The following is an 18,123-nucleotide window of genomic DNA, read 5'->3' as shown; positions in this document are numbered from 1 at the left end:
AGTCTGTGATGCCCAGTAGCAGACAGTGATGGGAAAGGGAAGCCAGGGTTTTACTCTCGTTTACTTTCTGCCACAGGCAACATCCTGGTGGCAGCTAACTCTCCCGTGTCGATCCATCTCCCTCTGCATGGGTTTGCTGTGGTTCAAGATTTAAATCTGAGACCCAGGCTCCCGCCTTTAATAACATCACCATGTCCCTTTTTCTCTCTAGCCGAGGGTGAAAGCCACTTGTGTCAGTCATTACTATCTGAGTGACTTTTTAATCACCTCTGCAGAAATTTCCCTGAATTCAATTCCTTCTGTTTGAAATGCCTGTGCTGCCTGCTTTCCTGAATGAAACAACATGAGAAGATAAATTTACCACTGCAAACATTTATCAAACATCTACTTTTTGCCGACACTGAGAAAATTCCCTGTTGTCCTAAGACAAGACATTTCTCAGTGAAGGCAGTGTTCTCCAGACCACTCCTCCCAGCCGGTTCTGTTTCTCCTTGTTGGGGTCTCATCACCTGCAGACTGACATCGTGATGCCTACCAGCGCCTTTGTGAGGATGCAGTGACTTCCCCACAGGGACCCTATCATTGCTCCAGTGCCAAGCAGGAGGTTCCAGATGCAGCATCTCTCCTGTAGGCATTTTGAGGAGTATTTTTGGTCCTAAGCTTGGTGCTCCCACAACTTCCAGGGCAAAATTCTAGAATGTTATCTCCCACTTGGCTTAAGGTGAGAGACATATACTCCTCTTCCTAGGTCAAAAGAAAGAGGGACTCTCAGTTGATGTTAACTCTCTCAAATGGGCTTCTCTCTTTCACATCCACTTCCTGAACTCTTCAAGTTCCAAACTTTTGTATACTCTTGTTTTCTAGTATGCAGATGGATAATCCAGCAATTTGCTTTGGAATATGAGAATCTTTGCCTATATCACGGTTAGTAAAGCAAGTTTCACCTTAAAACATGTAGTAACAAATGTATATAATCATACAGCCACACCTAGGGACCTAATTCTGATAGCCATGGAAACTTGATTCAGCCTCTTCAGGGAGTGTGGCCGACAGGCTTCAGCTGCTCTGCCCTGAAATTCATCACCACATTTGCCCAGTTTTAAAAATAGCCTTGTTGAGATCTAATTCAATGCCATAAAACTCTCCCACTTAAAGTGTACAGGGCCAGGCTTGGTGGCTCACGTCTGTAATCCCAGCACTTTGGGAGGATCACCAGAGGTCAGGAGTTCGAGACCAGCCTGGCCAACATGGTGAAACTCCATCTCTACTAAAAATACAAAAATTAGCCGGGGTTGGTGGCATGTGCCTGTAATCCCAGCTACTCAGGGAGGCTGAGGTACGAGAATCACTTGAACCCGGGAGGCACAGGTTGCAGTGAGCCAAGACTGCCCCACTGCATTCCAGCCTGGACAACAGAGTGAGACTCTGTCTCAGGAAAAAAAAAAAAAAAAAAAAGTGTATGGGTCAAATTATTTTACTGTATTAAGGGAGCTGTGCAACTGTCATCTCAGTGAATTTTAGAACATTTTTATTATCCTCCCCCAAAATTTTTGTGCCCAGTAGCAGTTGCTTTTCATTTTTTTCCCCAACCTCACCAGTCCTGGGGAACCACTAACCTACTTTATTCCTCTATAGATTGGCCTATCCTGGTCATTTTTTTTTTTTTTTTTTTTTTTTTTTTGAGAGGGAGTCTCGCTCTGTAGCCCGGGCTGGAGTGCAGTGGCCGGATCTCAGCTCACTGCAAGCTCCGCCTCCCGGGTTTACGCCATTCTCCTGCCTCAGCCTCCCGAGTAGCTGGGACTACAGACGCCCACCACCTCGCCCGGCTAGTTTTTTGTATTTTTTAGTAGAGACGGGGTTTCACCATATTAGCCAGGATGGTCTCCATCTCCTGACCTCGTGATCCGCCCGTCTCGGCCTCCCAAAGTGCTGGGATTACAGGCTTGAGCCACCGCTCCCGGCCATATCCTGGTCATTTTCTATAAATGGAAACACAGTATGTGACTGGCTCATTTCAGTTCCCATAATGTCTTCCAGGTTTGTCAATGCTGTTGCACACTGAAGGAATTTCTTCTTTTGTAAGGCTAAATAGTACTCCCTTGTATGTGAATATCACGTTGTCTTTATCCATTCATTTTGGGATGAACATTTATATGGTGTCCATAGTTTGGCTATTGTGAATAATGCAGTGAACATGGGGGTGCAGATGTCTCTTCAGAATCCTAATTTTATTTCTTTTGGATATAGACAGAGACATAGGATTGCTAGACCCATGCAACTTTTTATTGTATACAATTATACCTCAAGGAAGCAGATTTGAAAGCAAACAAACACATTTAATTTTTAGAGCTGGTGAGTTGCAGAGACATTTGGAGGCTCAGCCAAGGCAGGTCTGTTGTGTAAAGGTCTGGAGTCCTGGAGCGTGGGGTGGGATGTCCCCCGCTGAGGACGCGGATGCCACAACACTGCCCCTGTGCAGATGGCTTCTGGGGTTGGACCACCCTCTCCTCCTAGGAACTAGCACTCCCACGACCATACTGCAAAATCCTTCAGGCAACAAGTTCCCCACCAACCCTGCGCCCGGTTCCCTCCCCGGCTGCCAGACGAACAGCTAGGGTTGACACCTAGCATAAACCAGGTGGGTGTGTGTTGATGCTGAAAAGGCAGCACAGAGAGATCAGACACTAAAAAAACACACGGGACAGATTAGCCTGCACGCATTAGCATGAACGAGGGGAATTTGCTCACCTTCTGGGGATGGATTTCAAGGGCCAGGATGTCAATACTGCGTATGTGAGCATTCATTGCATTGGGGCACTTTGTCTCATGGGATTGACACCCCAGAAGAGCCCCAGATATTGGGGACAAATTCACTGCTGGGAAGATTTTTAGAAGCCTAGAAAAAACACTGCTGATGGTAAGAAAAAAAGAGGCTGAGGGAAATCAATGTGTTAGAATGAATATACTAAGTCCAGATCACTCAGCAGAAGATGGCGTTTCTCGAGAAAGCCCCTAGGAGATACCGAGGTGACGACTTATGCTGAATGTGCATGGGAATGTGCTAGAGAGAGAGCACTGGCGTCTCTAAGAGGGTCAGTGGGCAGTTCTGCTTTGCAGGCCAGAGCTGACCACAGGAAGGCTGGTTGATCACCTGACCAGGACCATCAATAGCCACAGGGATGTGGAGGCCCTGAGGTAACACAGGTGGCTGCACTTTAAACCCACAAGCCAGAGGGCTGAAATCAACATAAAACTCTCAGCAGGGGTGCAGGGACATTTGAGGGAGTTTGACCCAAAGGCATTGTGGAGATGGATAGCAGAGAATGGCCTTTCTCAGAACAAAATGGATGGGCCAGCAACCAGGGTGCTGCTTAACATCTGTATCTTTAAAAAGGCAGGCCAGGGGCTGTGGCTCATGTTTGTAATCCCAGCACTTTGGGAGGCTGAGGCAGGTGGATCATGAGGTCAGGAGATCGAGACCATTCTGGCCAATATGGTGAAAACCCGTCTCTACTAAAACTACAAAAAACATTAGCTGGGTGTGGTGGTGCATGCCTATAATCTCAACTACTCGGGAGGCTGAGGCAGGAGAATCATTTGAACCAGGGAGTTGGAGGTTGCAGTAAACCAAGATTGTGCCACTGCACTCCAGCCTGGTGACAGAGCAAGACTCTGTCTCAAAAAAAAAAAAAAAAAAAAAGAAAAGAAAAAAGAAAAAAAGAAAGAAAAGGAAAAGAAAAAAAGAAGCAAGAAGAACCAAGCAGGAAAGGAGTTTGAGGATGGTTGCCCCATAAAAAGTTACAATCCCTTACACAATGTCCAGTCTTAAGCCATTTCTCAAGTCCTGACATCACTGACTGAAGAGGTTGCCACAACCCCAAGAGGAAGACAAAGGACCTGGCACCACCATGAGAAGGAGACGCGGTGATGGGAAGCAGGATTGAGACATCATGATTGAGACCTCACGCTTTGTGTCTCACCTCTTAGAAGGGCTCCTGTGGGTGCCAGGTAATAAATGGATCCCTGGATGAAGTTTGGCTCACAGTCAGCCCACGGTATGTGTAGACCTAACTAAATGATATGTGAGCCAAGGCCCTGGCCCCCTAAAGTCTGTTGAAAAATGACTGGCATGAGGCAGATTGATTAATAGGGGAAAAGGCATATGAATTTATTTAATGTGTATATAGGGGGTCTTCAGAATGAAGGCTTAACCCGCCAGTGAGGTACAGAAGCTTATACATCATCCTGAGGTTACAGAAAGAATGCGGGCTCAGAGCACAGCCCAAAACAGGCTTTAGTGGCAAGACAGGTCATAGGAGAGAGAAAGGAAGAGTCTTGGCTGGCAAAGGTGGCCTTATGTGAATGAAGTCTCACAGGTAGCAGCCCACAGGCAGAATAGATGGCAGCTGCCTCTTTCCAGACTTTTAAAGGTGTCAGACTCTCTCTTAGGATCTCTCTTAGATCCAGGAAAGGCCTGGAAAGGGAGCCCTGGCTGCATTACTGAAGATTACCTACAGAGGCAAATTTCCCCCAAAAAAGACGGCTTTGCAGGGCCATTTCTAACTATGTCAAAAAATGTATTTTGGCGTAAAATGTTTTGATGTACTTCAATGGTCACTTCTGAAGTCCCCAAGTATCAGTTGGATTTGGTACAATTGGTATTTGGAAGAACCTCCATATTGGGTCTGTGTCTTGTGTGGTAAGAATTTTTATAGTGAGGAAGTCACAGTGGAAACCTCTGAAACTACCTATCTAGGTAAGATAACAAATTAAAAAAAAAATCTCATGTTGGAGAAGCAAGAGGAGAAAGCAAAAATAAATGGATTCATTAAAGATCTAAAGGGGGCTCTGGTGGTCCCTTTTATAACTCCGCTGAATTCGCCAGGGATGAGCAGAAAAGGAGAGGGTCTCCTGTATTGGCAAGAGTGTCTACTGATTAGTGACACCTACCAGGAGGTGACATAGCGCTGCATTTATGCAGGGGCAGGAAGGCATGGACATGGAGCTCGGGCGACCTGCATGGATGCCTCCTGATGCTCCCCCACCTCGCTGTTACTGTGATTGGGCAAGGGCAGCAACCCCAGCCTAAAGGCTCTGCTCAGACTGCAGTGAGACACCAAGGCCTGCCCAAGAGACAGCGGAGGGTGACAGGATTCAGAATGGATTGTGCAGGAGGGAGAGGATGCAGTTACAGCTCTGAGATCAACTACAGATATTGGGGCTATAATTCCTGCCACAAACATCCCTCTTCTACACTTCCTCTCACAAAGGAAGGCCCTGTGGGGACTGCAGAGGAGACGCGCCCAAGATGTAGCAAAGACCTGTATGGTGGAGAGGGTGGGTTGTGCTGGCCGCAAGAGGAGACTCGGATGTCCGAGTGTGGACAACAACGGACCAGTGACCCGTGCTGCTGCCCTCTGGACCTCACCCCCAGGTTAGTGCGGAGACCATGCCTCCCGGGGTGGCCCCAGCCATGATGCCCCACGGGCTCCCTAAGGCACACCACCTCAAAAGACTGGATGGAGTCTTCTTTGATGGAGACTTTGGTTTAGGGCTTCCATGCTGACCTTTCCAAATATTTCCAACTCCACAGCCGTCTGAGGCTCTCCCGCCCACCATGCCACCCCTCTGCCCTTCCCAGACAACTGGACCTGCTTTGCGGTTGGACGGCTCTTCCCGTCTCCCCTGGCTCCCTTCCTATTTTCTCTCAAGAGTGGTTCTCCTAATACATCTCCTGCGTGTCTAATCCCAACTTGCTTTCTGTTCTCCAAAGACCTAGACTAACACATCAATGCTGATTTTAAGAAGAAAACACGAATACCATTGATGCCACCTGGAAACTCTTCCTAAACTGCCCAAACTATCCCTCTCCACTTAGACGTGACCACTCTCCTACGTCTAGTTTATCACAATTAGTAGCTCTTTCAATTGGGGATTTGAGGTAGTTAGCAGCATGAGAATTTAAACACACCATCTACAATTCAGGACGAGAATGTCTATAATGAGGATAATTTGCATTAAGATTAGAGTCATCAGATCTAATGGGTACCATTATTTCATTAAAAAAATACTTAATCTATTTCATTATATTTTACATTACTTAGTCTAATAAATTCTCTGCCACCAGCAGTGCTGAAACATTTAGCAGACTTCATATATAATTGGTCAATATTAACTCGTTTATACATTTATTCTAACTTTGGAAGCAGGCCTAGTAGCTACTTTTTTTCTGCCTTCTTGCAAATAATCCATCATTTATAATTATCATTGATTTCATATGTGACAAGATACTTAATTCTATCAAGTGGCAAGGTTTGCCAAGCACGTAAAAATGAATTTGCCTCTAATTACTGGTTTTGATAATCCTGACTTCATTTATTGTTCTCCAGTGGCACTGCATTGCCAGCAATCCTTTCAATATGATCAAAGAATTAAAGCTATTACAGAGGAATGAGCAGAGTTCACAGAAATAGCTAAGAAGAGTCTTGGAGTCACAGAAAGTCGCGAGTGGAATTTACCTTGCTTAATTCAGCCAAAAGATATTATTGTAGGTCTTTGACTTCTGGAGGGTAAGTCTCATGCAGTAAGTAATATTTTGGTGCACAACTTGACTTTAGTTACTATGCAGGAAAGTGAATTGGAAACTGTATTTGACTTTTTGTACTCTAAGGGGTGTGTGTGTGCGCACGCATCTTTGGGGTTAAAGGATTGTAACAGCCTCTGACCCTTCCCAGCAGCTGCAGGAGGTTTCCCAGCCATCTACTGGGCCTGCAGTAACGCCATGGATGCCTTCAGTGCTGGTGGAGATTGCAATGGTGTCCATGAGAGGGCACTGCACTTCTTTGAATTTAGGCGTGAATATCTAAAATATTTGTTTGTCATATCTGCTCAGAGGAAAACATTCATTGAATCCTCAGAGAACGTTAGAAGCATTTCCTTTGAAAAACATTTGAAAATAAAGCTAATATCCTTCTTTAGAAAACAATGTGGACTGCTAGGATATTTCTTTTGGAGAAACAACTGTTTTCAGTAATTGAGAGACGGAAAAAATGCTTTATCTTGGCATTATCTGAATCAAACAACACTGAAGTCTTAAAATGTTTTTCATCCTTTGCCAGATACTTTTGCATATTCAGACCTAGGAAAGACTATCCTTTTTAAACACATAAAAGCAACGCTACAACTTAATAGCTAATTGTTCAAGGGTCTCTCCTTGGACCCTGCTACATGCTTAACAAAAGAGCGGGCTGCTGTGCTCAGTAATTTATTTGGAAATGGTGGAGGGCATTGCCAAGGCAGAGCCAGGCCTCTCTTTAACCAAAACGGAGCTTGCAATTGACAGATAGCACAAGAGTCAGTACAAACACGGGTTGGGGTCTTTGTCAAGGGCAAGGGTCACTAGAAGCCACGTCTGTGGCAGGTGCCCAGCGATTGTTTCTGACCTTGACAGCCACAAGGATACAGGAGGACTAATTTAACCTACCCTGGAAAGGCAGGGTCTCTAGTTCAATGAAGCTGCAGGGTCAATGAGTGGAGACCAGCTGGCTGTTTCGTGGGCCTCGTCCTGTGCTGCTGGCGTATTGGCTTGTAGACGGCCACCTGCTCCCTGGATGCTCACATGCAGCAGCAAGCAGGCTCCAGTTTTTTCCCTTCTAACTGTTAGGACACAAATCCAATCATGGGGGCTCCATTCTTAGGACATCATCTAGATCTGTGACCTCCCAAAGATTCCACCTCCTAGCACCATCCCATTGGATGGTGGCATAAGTCTCACGTAATTACATTTTGGTGAATACCTTAACATGAGAGTTAGGGTTTCAACATATGAACTTGAAGGGAACAGAAGCAGGCAGTCTATAACAAGACACAACCACGACGTGGCTGGGTGTGTCTCTCCCTCATACCTCTATTTATATAGATCTATACCTAGATCTGTATCTACATGGATCGCTATGTCTAGCTCTATGTCTATCTCTATGTCTATATGTATCTATGAGAAATGCCAGCATAAGCAATAGAAACTGTCTTAAATGTCTTAGACATTTTAAATATTTACATTTTTGATCCAATATAATCAAAATAATAGTATAATCAATAATAATAGTATTAAATCCAATACTATTCGGTATTTGCCAAAATGAAACTGTATAGAATGTACATACTCTGTGATTATCCAAAATAATTGCATTATTTATAAAAACATTAATTCACAGCATGTCATTTTTTGGTCCAGTAAAGGAAGATGGGTTTTACAGTTCTTTCCTAACCATCACTCACCGTCCTCCAGTCCTGGGCTGTGGCTCTGTGACGGTGTTCACAGCTGCTTTGGCAGAGTTGAGTCATGGTGACAGAGACCACCTGGCCTGCAACGTCTGAAATATTTGCTACCTAGTCCTTTATGGAAAAGTGTGCCAAGGCCGACACTACACCATCTCTCCCACACACGCCAGCCTACACTACACCACCTCTCCCACACACGCCAGCCTACACTACACCACCTCTCCCACACACGCCAGCCTACACTACACCACCTCTCCCACACACGCCAGCCTACACTACACCACCTCTCCCACACACGCCAGCCTACACTACACCACCTCTCCCACACACGCCAGCCTACACTACACCACCTCTCCCACACACGCCAGCCTACACTACACCACCTCTCCCACACACGCCAGCCTACACTACACCACCTCTCCCACACACGCCAGCCTACACTACACCACCTCTCCCACACACGCCAGCCTACACTACACCACCTCTCCCACACACGCCAGCCTACACTACACCACCTCTCCCACACACGCCAGCCTACACTACACCATCTCTCCCACACACGCCAGCCTACACTACACCATCTCTCCCACACACGCCAGCCTACACTACACCATCTCTCCCACACACGCCAGATTCATCACCCGCACAGATTCCAAGAGAGGCTTTGAGATTGCAGAGGCCAAGGGAGAAGACTTCCTTATGTCAGGTTGTCACTGATGTTTCTATTTCCCTGTGCCTCGTAGGCAGGCGTGGAGAGGACCTCGTCCTCGCCCCAGGTCAAGAGAGAGGGATTTTAAGACAACCAATCAGAGACTTTGATATGTGTGAAGTGGAGTTTGTGAAAAGCAAGATGGGCCTCAAACCCTTATTTGGAAAAACTTAACAGTGAGAGATAGTGTTTGAGGCTGCTCCCCTGGCGGGAGATTGGAGGGAGAGATGGCTGCACTGGGGGCAATCTGCACACGTGCCATGATGGAGGCCACAGCACTGGGTTCTGAGAACCAAATGTGAACCTCGTGAGAGCAGGCCAGCCTAGGGCAACTCAACCGAGGATTCTACTGGCAATACATTCCTGGGGAAGAAGGAGAACCCAACAGACAGAGTCTGTGAGGGGCTGGCCAGGAGGAGCCTGGGTGCTTAGGGAAAGGGTGAGTGGGCAGAGAAATGGGGTCCACACCATGGGAGCTGGGTTGGGGGATTCTGGTTGGGAGGATCTGAGGAGACCACCAAACCCCATCCAAGAAAGGACCAGTAACTGAGCGTCTATGCCCCAGGGCAGATTCTACACCTGCCCAGCTATATAGAACTCTGCCCTTTGCCCTAATTCCGCCCCCCGCCCCCATCCTCCCAGGACTGACCCTGTTAAAGGTGGAAACTGAAAGTAACAAATGAGAAAGGCTGGAAGGAACACAGCAAGGCAGAGACATTTGTGGGAAGCAGACTGTCTCCCTCTCTTGGCTGGACTTCCGCAGGGGGTCAAGGCAGAGGTAGAAGATGACTGAAGATTCATCAGCCAGATCTCTTGGCTGGACTTCCGCACGAGGTCAAGGCAGAGGTAGAAGATGACTGAAGATTCATCAGCCAGATTTGTTTCCCTATTTTGCACTAGGTGTTAGAAATGAGATTTTTAAAATATGAATACAAAGGAACAGAAAGCCATGGGACCCAATAAAGACTTTATCCTAAATGAGCAAAACCCAGTCCCAACCGGAGCCTGTTTGAAGGACAGTGGGGAGAAACAAGACCTCCACAGACACCGCATGGGTTGGAGCTGGAAGAAAGCTCACCTCCTTGTCTGTGTCTCCCATGTAGGGCTGTGTCCCTCCGAAGCAGGGGGTACCTCTCCTTCACAGGTGGCTTCCCCGGGAGAGAAAGTCTGTTCAAATACCAGCAAGCCACAGTAAACACTCACAGGGCCTCAAACGAAAGAGAAGACCATTTCTTATGGATTTCACCCTATTCAGATCACCAACATTTTACTCACAAAAACCTAATATTCTGTCCATAATTTCAGGCATACCCTGGATCCACAGCTGGAACCAGACGATGAAATACTGGAGGAAGCCTCCTTGGCCCCGTTCTGTATATTAATGGAACAGACCCCATGATTCTCTGAGGCACCTTTCTGTCCTAAATTCTCTAGAAGCAAGGGCATTCTATCAGTCTGTTTCACAGGAAGGGGCAGAGAATCTGGCACAAAATTACAAAAGCGGGAGGCTCACCCAGGGAGTGGGTATGTCCAGGTCCGTCCAACCAAACAGACCCATTGAGCACTGGGCAATGCGTGTGGCCATCTCTGCTCGGGAGGCACAAAAACACAAAGATGAGAGAGACTCAAAACTCAACTCCAAGTAAGCGCCCATGCCCCAGTGGGAAGGTGAAGAAAGGAATCAGGGAATCAGGATAGAATACACCCAGCACCCATAGAGGCGCCTTTAACTTGGTTTTCCAAGAAATGGAATGTCTTAATCTTTTCATACTCATTCTTTCTATTTGCATAGTATCTAATTATTTATACAATGAAGTAACAAGGAAGAAACGAGAAGAGGTCTACTACATGGAGGAGAATTAATTTGGCGGCCAGCATGAGTTGGGGCAAATAAATAATAAATTTTAAAAGAGCATTAAATAGCTATCATAGCTTGGACCCCAAGTTCCAGATCATGATAACACATCATAAAAGGCAAAGAAGGAACAGGATCCAGTTAGATTCTGGAACTAGACTGGGAAGGAGGCAAGTGACTCTACACTGAAGTGCAGGAAAGGTGGGATGGGACCCTTGGGGATGATGAAGAGCTTCAAGTAACCTGCCAGCTCAATTTGCAATAGAAGCAAACTCTGTGTGTGTGTGTGTGTGTGTGTGTATACACACATATATACATATGTATACACACACATACATACATATATAGCTGTGTGTATTACATATATTATATATCTACTATATATTATATTGTATATGCTTAATGTAATATAATATATAATATTGTATATAATACAATCAATTCAGTAGTATATGTATTATAATATATACTACATATAATATACATTATATATACTACTATGTAATAATATATATACTGTATAATATATAGAATATATTATAATACACATCCTACTATATTGATTGTATTATATACAGTATTATATATTGTATTATATTATATTATATTAAATATATACAATATATGATATACTATGTGTAATATATAATGATATATAATAATATATACTATGATATATGTAAAATATGTAGGGTCTATTGTATATAATACAATATTATATACTACAATACATAATATTATAGTATATAATATACATATAATATATAAATACAATATATAATATATAAATATAGATTATATAATTAAAATAAATATAATATATAAATACAAGTATAATACAGAAATACAATATAATATATAAATACAATAACAAAATAAAATATAAATACAATACAACAAATGCAATACATATTATATAATACATTGTATAATTATGTAACATAATACATAAATACATTGTATTTATACAATATATAAATACAATACATATTATGTAATAGAATATATAAATTTTTTATATTGATACGGAATACACATATTCCTTCTTTTAAAAATATATTTTTATCAAAATCCTCAAGAACTTCAATTCTCAAATATTATTTACAATGACTATACACTCTTACTTTTTAGAAGATGATTTTTATGCTAAATACTAAAAATGTTACAAATCATAACACAACCAACTGCTTGATATGAGTGTTCTGTATATTCAGAAACTAAATTGCATATATAATACACACATGCCCACACATATATACATATTTTTTTCAAGTGGGCAGTTGGGAATTTAGCTTATTATCTGGGCAGGAAAGTGGATACAGTTAAATGAATCCTAACACAGAGAAGTGAAGTGCAAAAGTTTCCCAGGCCTTTACCGTTCATTACACAATCAGAACCCACTGAATAAAATCACATACATTTCCCATCTCATATTCTCAGCTAAACTTGCCAAAGAAACACCAGCAGATTTACGCCTGAAACTTCTGTGTCTCTAGGGTCTTGTTTGTAACAGAAGATATTTATATTAAAACTTTAATTTCTCAAGGAATGAAAAACAAAAGCTTAACCTGGATTTGGATTTTTAAATTAAGTTTAAATTTATTATATTTTATAATAAATGAAACCGATACCTTTAACTCTTACTGGTAATTGCCTTTCTGATTATCTTTTGCTTTAATTCATGAGAAATTAAACACTGGGTTCCAAATCAATAGTGTTGGCAAATGATTGCTGTTTTCCTTCTTTGAACTAACATTATGGTGTTGGGAGTTTTGTTTCCATAATGATGAGCAATGCCAATCTTCAAAAACACATTAGCAAAGAGAGGTCAGGTTCCTTCAGCTTGAACTAAGTGTGGTCGACGGGAGTCTTGTTCCATACCTAGTGTTCATCTCTGAGGGGCCTCTGCTTTGAGTTGAGAATAGAAAAATATAAAACCATATGGAGTTTCCTGCTTTGTTTTCCTTGTGGCTTATTTGCCATTACTCTTTTCTAAAAGCACCTTAATTTCTTACACTGGAACTAACATTGGGTATTATCAACGCAGCTTCGAAGTGTTAATACTCTTCCATGCTTGGTGGGCGGGCCCAGGACCCAGTGAGAGGCTCCTTTAGGGGTCCAATGACAAAGAAGCTGAACTTCACTCCATTCCATTCCGTGCACAAGGATGTCCTTTCCTAGTTAGCTTCCAGAATGGGATCTCCGTCGAGGTTCCAGCTTCCGGAGAAGACAAGGTCTGCACATGCTTCAGACAACAGATCCGACTTCCTTTCCACTCACTGAGTCCCTGCACCGTGCACCACCGCCAAGAATCCCAGCCAGTATGACGCATTTCACAATGTGTCTGTTGCAATTTAATAAACATAACTCTTGAGTACCGGTTAGTGGCCTGGGATTTTTTTTTTTTTTTAATTTTTTGAGGCAGGACCTTACCCCTCAAGACTGGAGTGTAATGGTGTGATCACGGCTCACTACAGCCTTGACCTCCTGGGCTCAAGCAATCTTCCCACTTCAGCCTCTCCAATAGCTAGGACTACAGGCATGTAACACTAAAACCAGCTAATTAAAATAATTTTTTTAGAGACGGGGTCTTTCTCTGTTGCCCAGGCTGCTCTTGAACACCTGGACCCAAGCGATCTGCCTGCCTTGGTCTCCCAAAATGCTGGGATTATAGGCATGAACCACCATGCCCAGTCTTGGCCTGGGATTTGTCTGAATATTCTTAAAATATATTTTTATTAATATCAAAACCCTCAAAAACTTCAATTCCTAAATACTATTTAAAATGACTATGACACAGGATTCTTTCAGAGCCACGTTGCCAGCTGGAAATCTCCAGAGCTGGTGCGCCTCTCCTGGGCTTTGCTCGGCTCTTGGGCGTGCTGCTAGGCTCGCTCTGCCCACTCGGCCTGGTGGGCTGTGCTTGGCTCCTGTTACCAGCCTGGATTTCATGCCCACTGTGGCTCAGTGTTCAGCCCGTGGCTGGGCCAGGTGTGCTGAGATCTGCTTCCACCTTGGTGCCAGAGTCTGGAGGAGGGGAACGTGGTGGCACCCCAAAACTCAGAGATGCCAGCAACTGTGGAACCCCAAAGGGTGTTAGGGCTCTGGCCTGGAGAGTCCCAAAGTGTGAGCACCCCAAAGACTGTTACTACTCTCTCCCCTTCCCACCACCCACAGCAACAAATTGGGGGGCACGTTACCATTCATTTGTGTTACTGCTCGTTTGTGTTACAGCTCGTTCATGTCACAGCTCGTTGCCACCACCCACAGCAGTGGGTAAACCAGGGAGGGGAGCATGTGGTGCCCAGCGGCCTTTTCTCCCCTCTTGTTCAGTGAGTAGGAGGGAGGGTTACTGTTACAGCTCCTTTCACACCCACCATTCAGTGGGTTCTAGGTTCTTATCCCACATCTAAGAGGAATGAGGTACACAGACACCAGAGGGTGAGCAAGGTGGAGAAGGATTTTATTGAGCAGTAGGAGGAAAGCTCTCAGTGGAAAGGGGACCGGAGAGGAGGTAGCTGTCTGTGTGAGAGGGGGCCTAAAAGCAGGTAGCCCAATGTGGGGCTGAGGTAGGGGTTTTTATGGGCTCAGAATGTGGGAGTGTGTGCTGATTGGTCCATGGGTGGCCCTGAAAAGGCACCACTCAATTGGTTAAAAGGCATAGAGAAAGTTCTCACTCTGGTTGTGGACTCTACCTGGAACTGGAAGCTCAGTTTTCAGGCTTTACACTGTCTTTGGCTTGAAGGTTGGATTTCCTGGGGATCCGCCCGTCTGCCTAGGAATTTGTCGGTCCCCTGCCAGTATGAACTACATACTCTAATTTTTGAAAAGATGGTTTTTATGATAAATACCGAAAATGTTGCAAATCATAACACAACCAACTGCTTAATGGGAGTGTTCTGTATATTCAGAAACTGATGAGATGGATATAGATTGTGACGGTTTGAGGGAAGAAGAAAAATAAAGAATTTGCACTGTACTCTAGAAAGGAAACTACTAGGCTAACTGTATTCCATTATGCTTACAACACTGGAGATTTTATTGTAGTATACACACACATACACAATGGACATTTCTGTATTCCATAGGACTAGGAATGTCTGATGATCTGTTTGTCTCTCTCTCTCCCTCTTTACACATACATATACATATTTACATTTATTAATTTAATATTAATTTAATATTTTCTAGGCGTTATAGAATCCAAAGATCAGCTTTGGGAAAAGTCAGATCTAATCTCAGTAACAGTATTCCCTTCCATTGATATAATAGCTTATATCAATCAAAGTTAAACTTTAATAGTTTAACTCATTTATGTTAACTGTTAGTATTCCTATTATGAACTTTATGAACTATTACTGTTGTTATCTACTAACTCATTGGATTCCCACGACTTTCCTGTAAGGTTCCTGAGGTTGCAGTTACTGTGATTCCATTTCTAGATGTGCAAGCTGACTTCCAACAACTTGCCATTGGTCACACAGCTAGAAATGGCTACATCAGGACCCAAAACAACATAGCAATAAAAGCAGAAATCCCGTGCTCTCTCTCTGCTGCCCTGCTGTATTCCATATTTCTCTAGCCCACAGTAGACACTATCCGCCCACACGTGACTACATGTTCTTATACCATACTAAAATTATATTGGGGAAGACACAGCAGCAAGAGTAATTCCATAATAAAAACACAGGCAATAAACAATCACAGTATTTCTCTTCTTTTTCCTGCACCCTAAATAAAAACCATGATTTCCCTTTCTAGTATTTCACAGGGTTAGCTTGCAGCCTTGAAGTATCTGAGGATTCCCTGAGGTTGCCCACTATTTCTAGCCTTGTCTATTTTTTCCCCTGAGCCCTCACCCCAGCACCTCCTTAGAACTGCAGGTCTACCCCTGCCTCTGACTCCGTGAAGTGCATGAACAGCCTCTGCATATTCATGCCTTTTTTACTCTATGTTTTTCTTAGTTCTTAGAGATGTCAATCTACATCGAAGAGCTGCAAGGAGAAGATATTTTAAACAACACCCTCCCATAAGTGTCATCTACCACCTTTAATCTTAAAGAAAAATGAATCAAACATGAAGCTTATGCATAATCCACACTGCAGTGTAAAATCATACTTGAGATATTTAATAAATGTCAGTTTTGGAAATTATAATTTATCAGGAGGTATTTTTTTAGCAATTTTTTTTACAAAACTAAAAAAACCCAAATCCTAGGAAGGGTTTTATATGAGGTTGGTGCAAAAGTAACTGTAGTTTTTGCCATCAGTTTCAAAGGCAAAAAAATGCAATTACTTTTGCACCAACTTAATATTCAATTTTTTTTTGACAGAGCCTTACTCTGTTGCCCAGTCTGGAGTGCAATGGTGCAATCCCAGCTCACTGTAACCTCCACCTCCTGATTTCAAGTGATCCTCAGCCTCCTGAGTAGCTGGGATTACAGGTGTGCACCACCATGCCCAGCTAATTTTTGTATTTTTAGTAGAGATGGAGTTTCACCATGTTGGTCAGACTGGTCTTAAACTGCTGGTCTCAAGTGATCTGTCTGCCTTGGCCTCCCAAAGTGCTGGGATTACAGGCATGAGCCACCGCACCCGGCCCCAATGTAATAGTTGCAAATGTTTCAAGTGAATGTCTTCTAGGATATAAATGAAGAAGCATCCTTTTGGGGAACTGAGGTGTTCAGAAACACATGAAATCGAACTCCTTTTCAAGTGAAAGCTATTAAGATGATCACTACATTCTAAAGGCAAATACTATTGTGGGTTCTTTTGGGTATCTCTAAGATTTTTGAAAGTGCAAAAAATGAGATTGAAAAAATCATTAGAATTTCATTAGACACAAATATCTGAAAAAGAGCTTTCTTTGAGCAAAGGACACTGTTTTTGTGGTTTGTCACTGTATTCTGTGTAGATTCCTGGGTTGAATTTTCTACAAGACAATTAGTCCCATGAAAGTGTAATTTTCTAATAAATTGAAAGGAGTAGGCAAAGCAACCTGTCAACTGCCTTCTCACGGTGAGAAACCTTTATTTCTGGAAGAAATGAAGCATAGAAGGTGGAAAAACATCAGCACGTGATTCTCAGCTATACTCCAGGTGTCCACACCTAGGTCAGTCAATTATCAGCAAAATAGCAAGTGGCTTTCTTTGGTTTAGAGGGAAATAAATGAACGCACACAGCTGCAGATGAGGCCGATGTATGAAGTCTCGGGAAGAGGAAAGGAACCGAAAATATGCTGCAGAATAAAATCTGTGAGAAATTAGGGTGGTCAAAAGGCTTGCAGGGTTTCTCAGCTTCGTGGCCACAAAGCAAACCCTGAGTGACTCTCTGGACTAGAGATTTTCCAAAGGTTGATCAGCAAAGTTCTGTCTAGAAGCATAAAAAGGCTGGAGAATTTCCCAGAAGAAATGGATGAGGATTCCTCAGCAAAGAAAATAGATGTCTGTGGCATGCAGGAACGCATTCTCAAATTACACTGCCGACAACTAGGAGGGTTCTTTTAAGAGCTCCTTAGAACGCATGGTGGACCCACTGAGTCTATGCATTTATATTCGTGAACCTAGGCAAGGGGAAGCTTGTTGGATTCCAGGAATAATTCTCTCCTGCTTTGCATTAGCTTCAGTTATTCATGAAACAAATATTGAATGGGTATGTACCACAGCACAGCTGTGTGCAGGACATAGGGTGGCCATGATAAACAAGCTCTCATCCTTCCTCAAATTTAGCTTCTTAAATAATGTTCTATGTGTTCCCAGAGAAGAAATGCACAAGAAGCAAATTCAATGACATGGGTCCGACAAAGGAACATCCTGAGAGCAGTGGAAAGAGATGGCACATCATGGAAAGAACGGCCAGGGAAAGATGTAAAAATGAAAAGCGTTTGAAGAGCTTCTCAGTAATAAGTATATAAAAGACAACCAACAGGTTTGGAAAAGTAGCTCCACAGACCAACACTGTGCTTAAAAACATTAAAATAAATATAACCCAGACTGTCCATGACATTCTCTCTCTCTCTCACTGACACACACACACAAACACACACACAAACATACACACACACTCACACACATGCATGTGTATCCACTGGACTCTGCTTCAGATACCAAAATTGCAAATACAGAACTCTTTTTGGAAGGATGCCATACAAAACAGCTAAAATAAAGTTGTGATGTTTAAAGATAACACACCTTTGGATGTATTAAAGAATCACTCATTTTCAGCAGAAAGCAAATGCTTTTTTTTTTTTTTTTTTTTTGAGACAGGGTCTTGCCCTGTCA

The 18,123-nt window shown here is 43.3% G+C and overlaps 1 long non-coding RNA gene across 1 annotated transcript in view; it reads right to left on the bottom strand.

The window, feature by feature from the left end:
• LOC135966354 (uncharacterized) overlaps positions 1–18,123 on the bottom strand; it is a 137,786-nt gene that overhangs the window by 77,425 nt on the left and 42,238 nt on the right. The gene's annotated exons all lie outside the window — the stretch shown is intronic.

The sequence above is a fragment of the Macaca fascicularis genome, chromosome 11 (genome assembly GCF_037993035.2).
Source record: "Macaca fascicularis isolate 582-1 chromosome 11, T2T-MFA8v1.1".
In the NCBI taxonomy this organism is placed as follows: Eukaryota; Metazoa; Chordata; class Mammalia; order Primates; family Cercopithecidae; genus Macaca; species Macaca fascicularis.
Note: the sequence above shows the minus strand (reverse complement) of the source record. Positions and strands in the feature narration are given on the sequence as shown.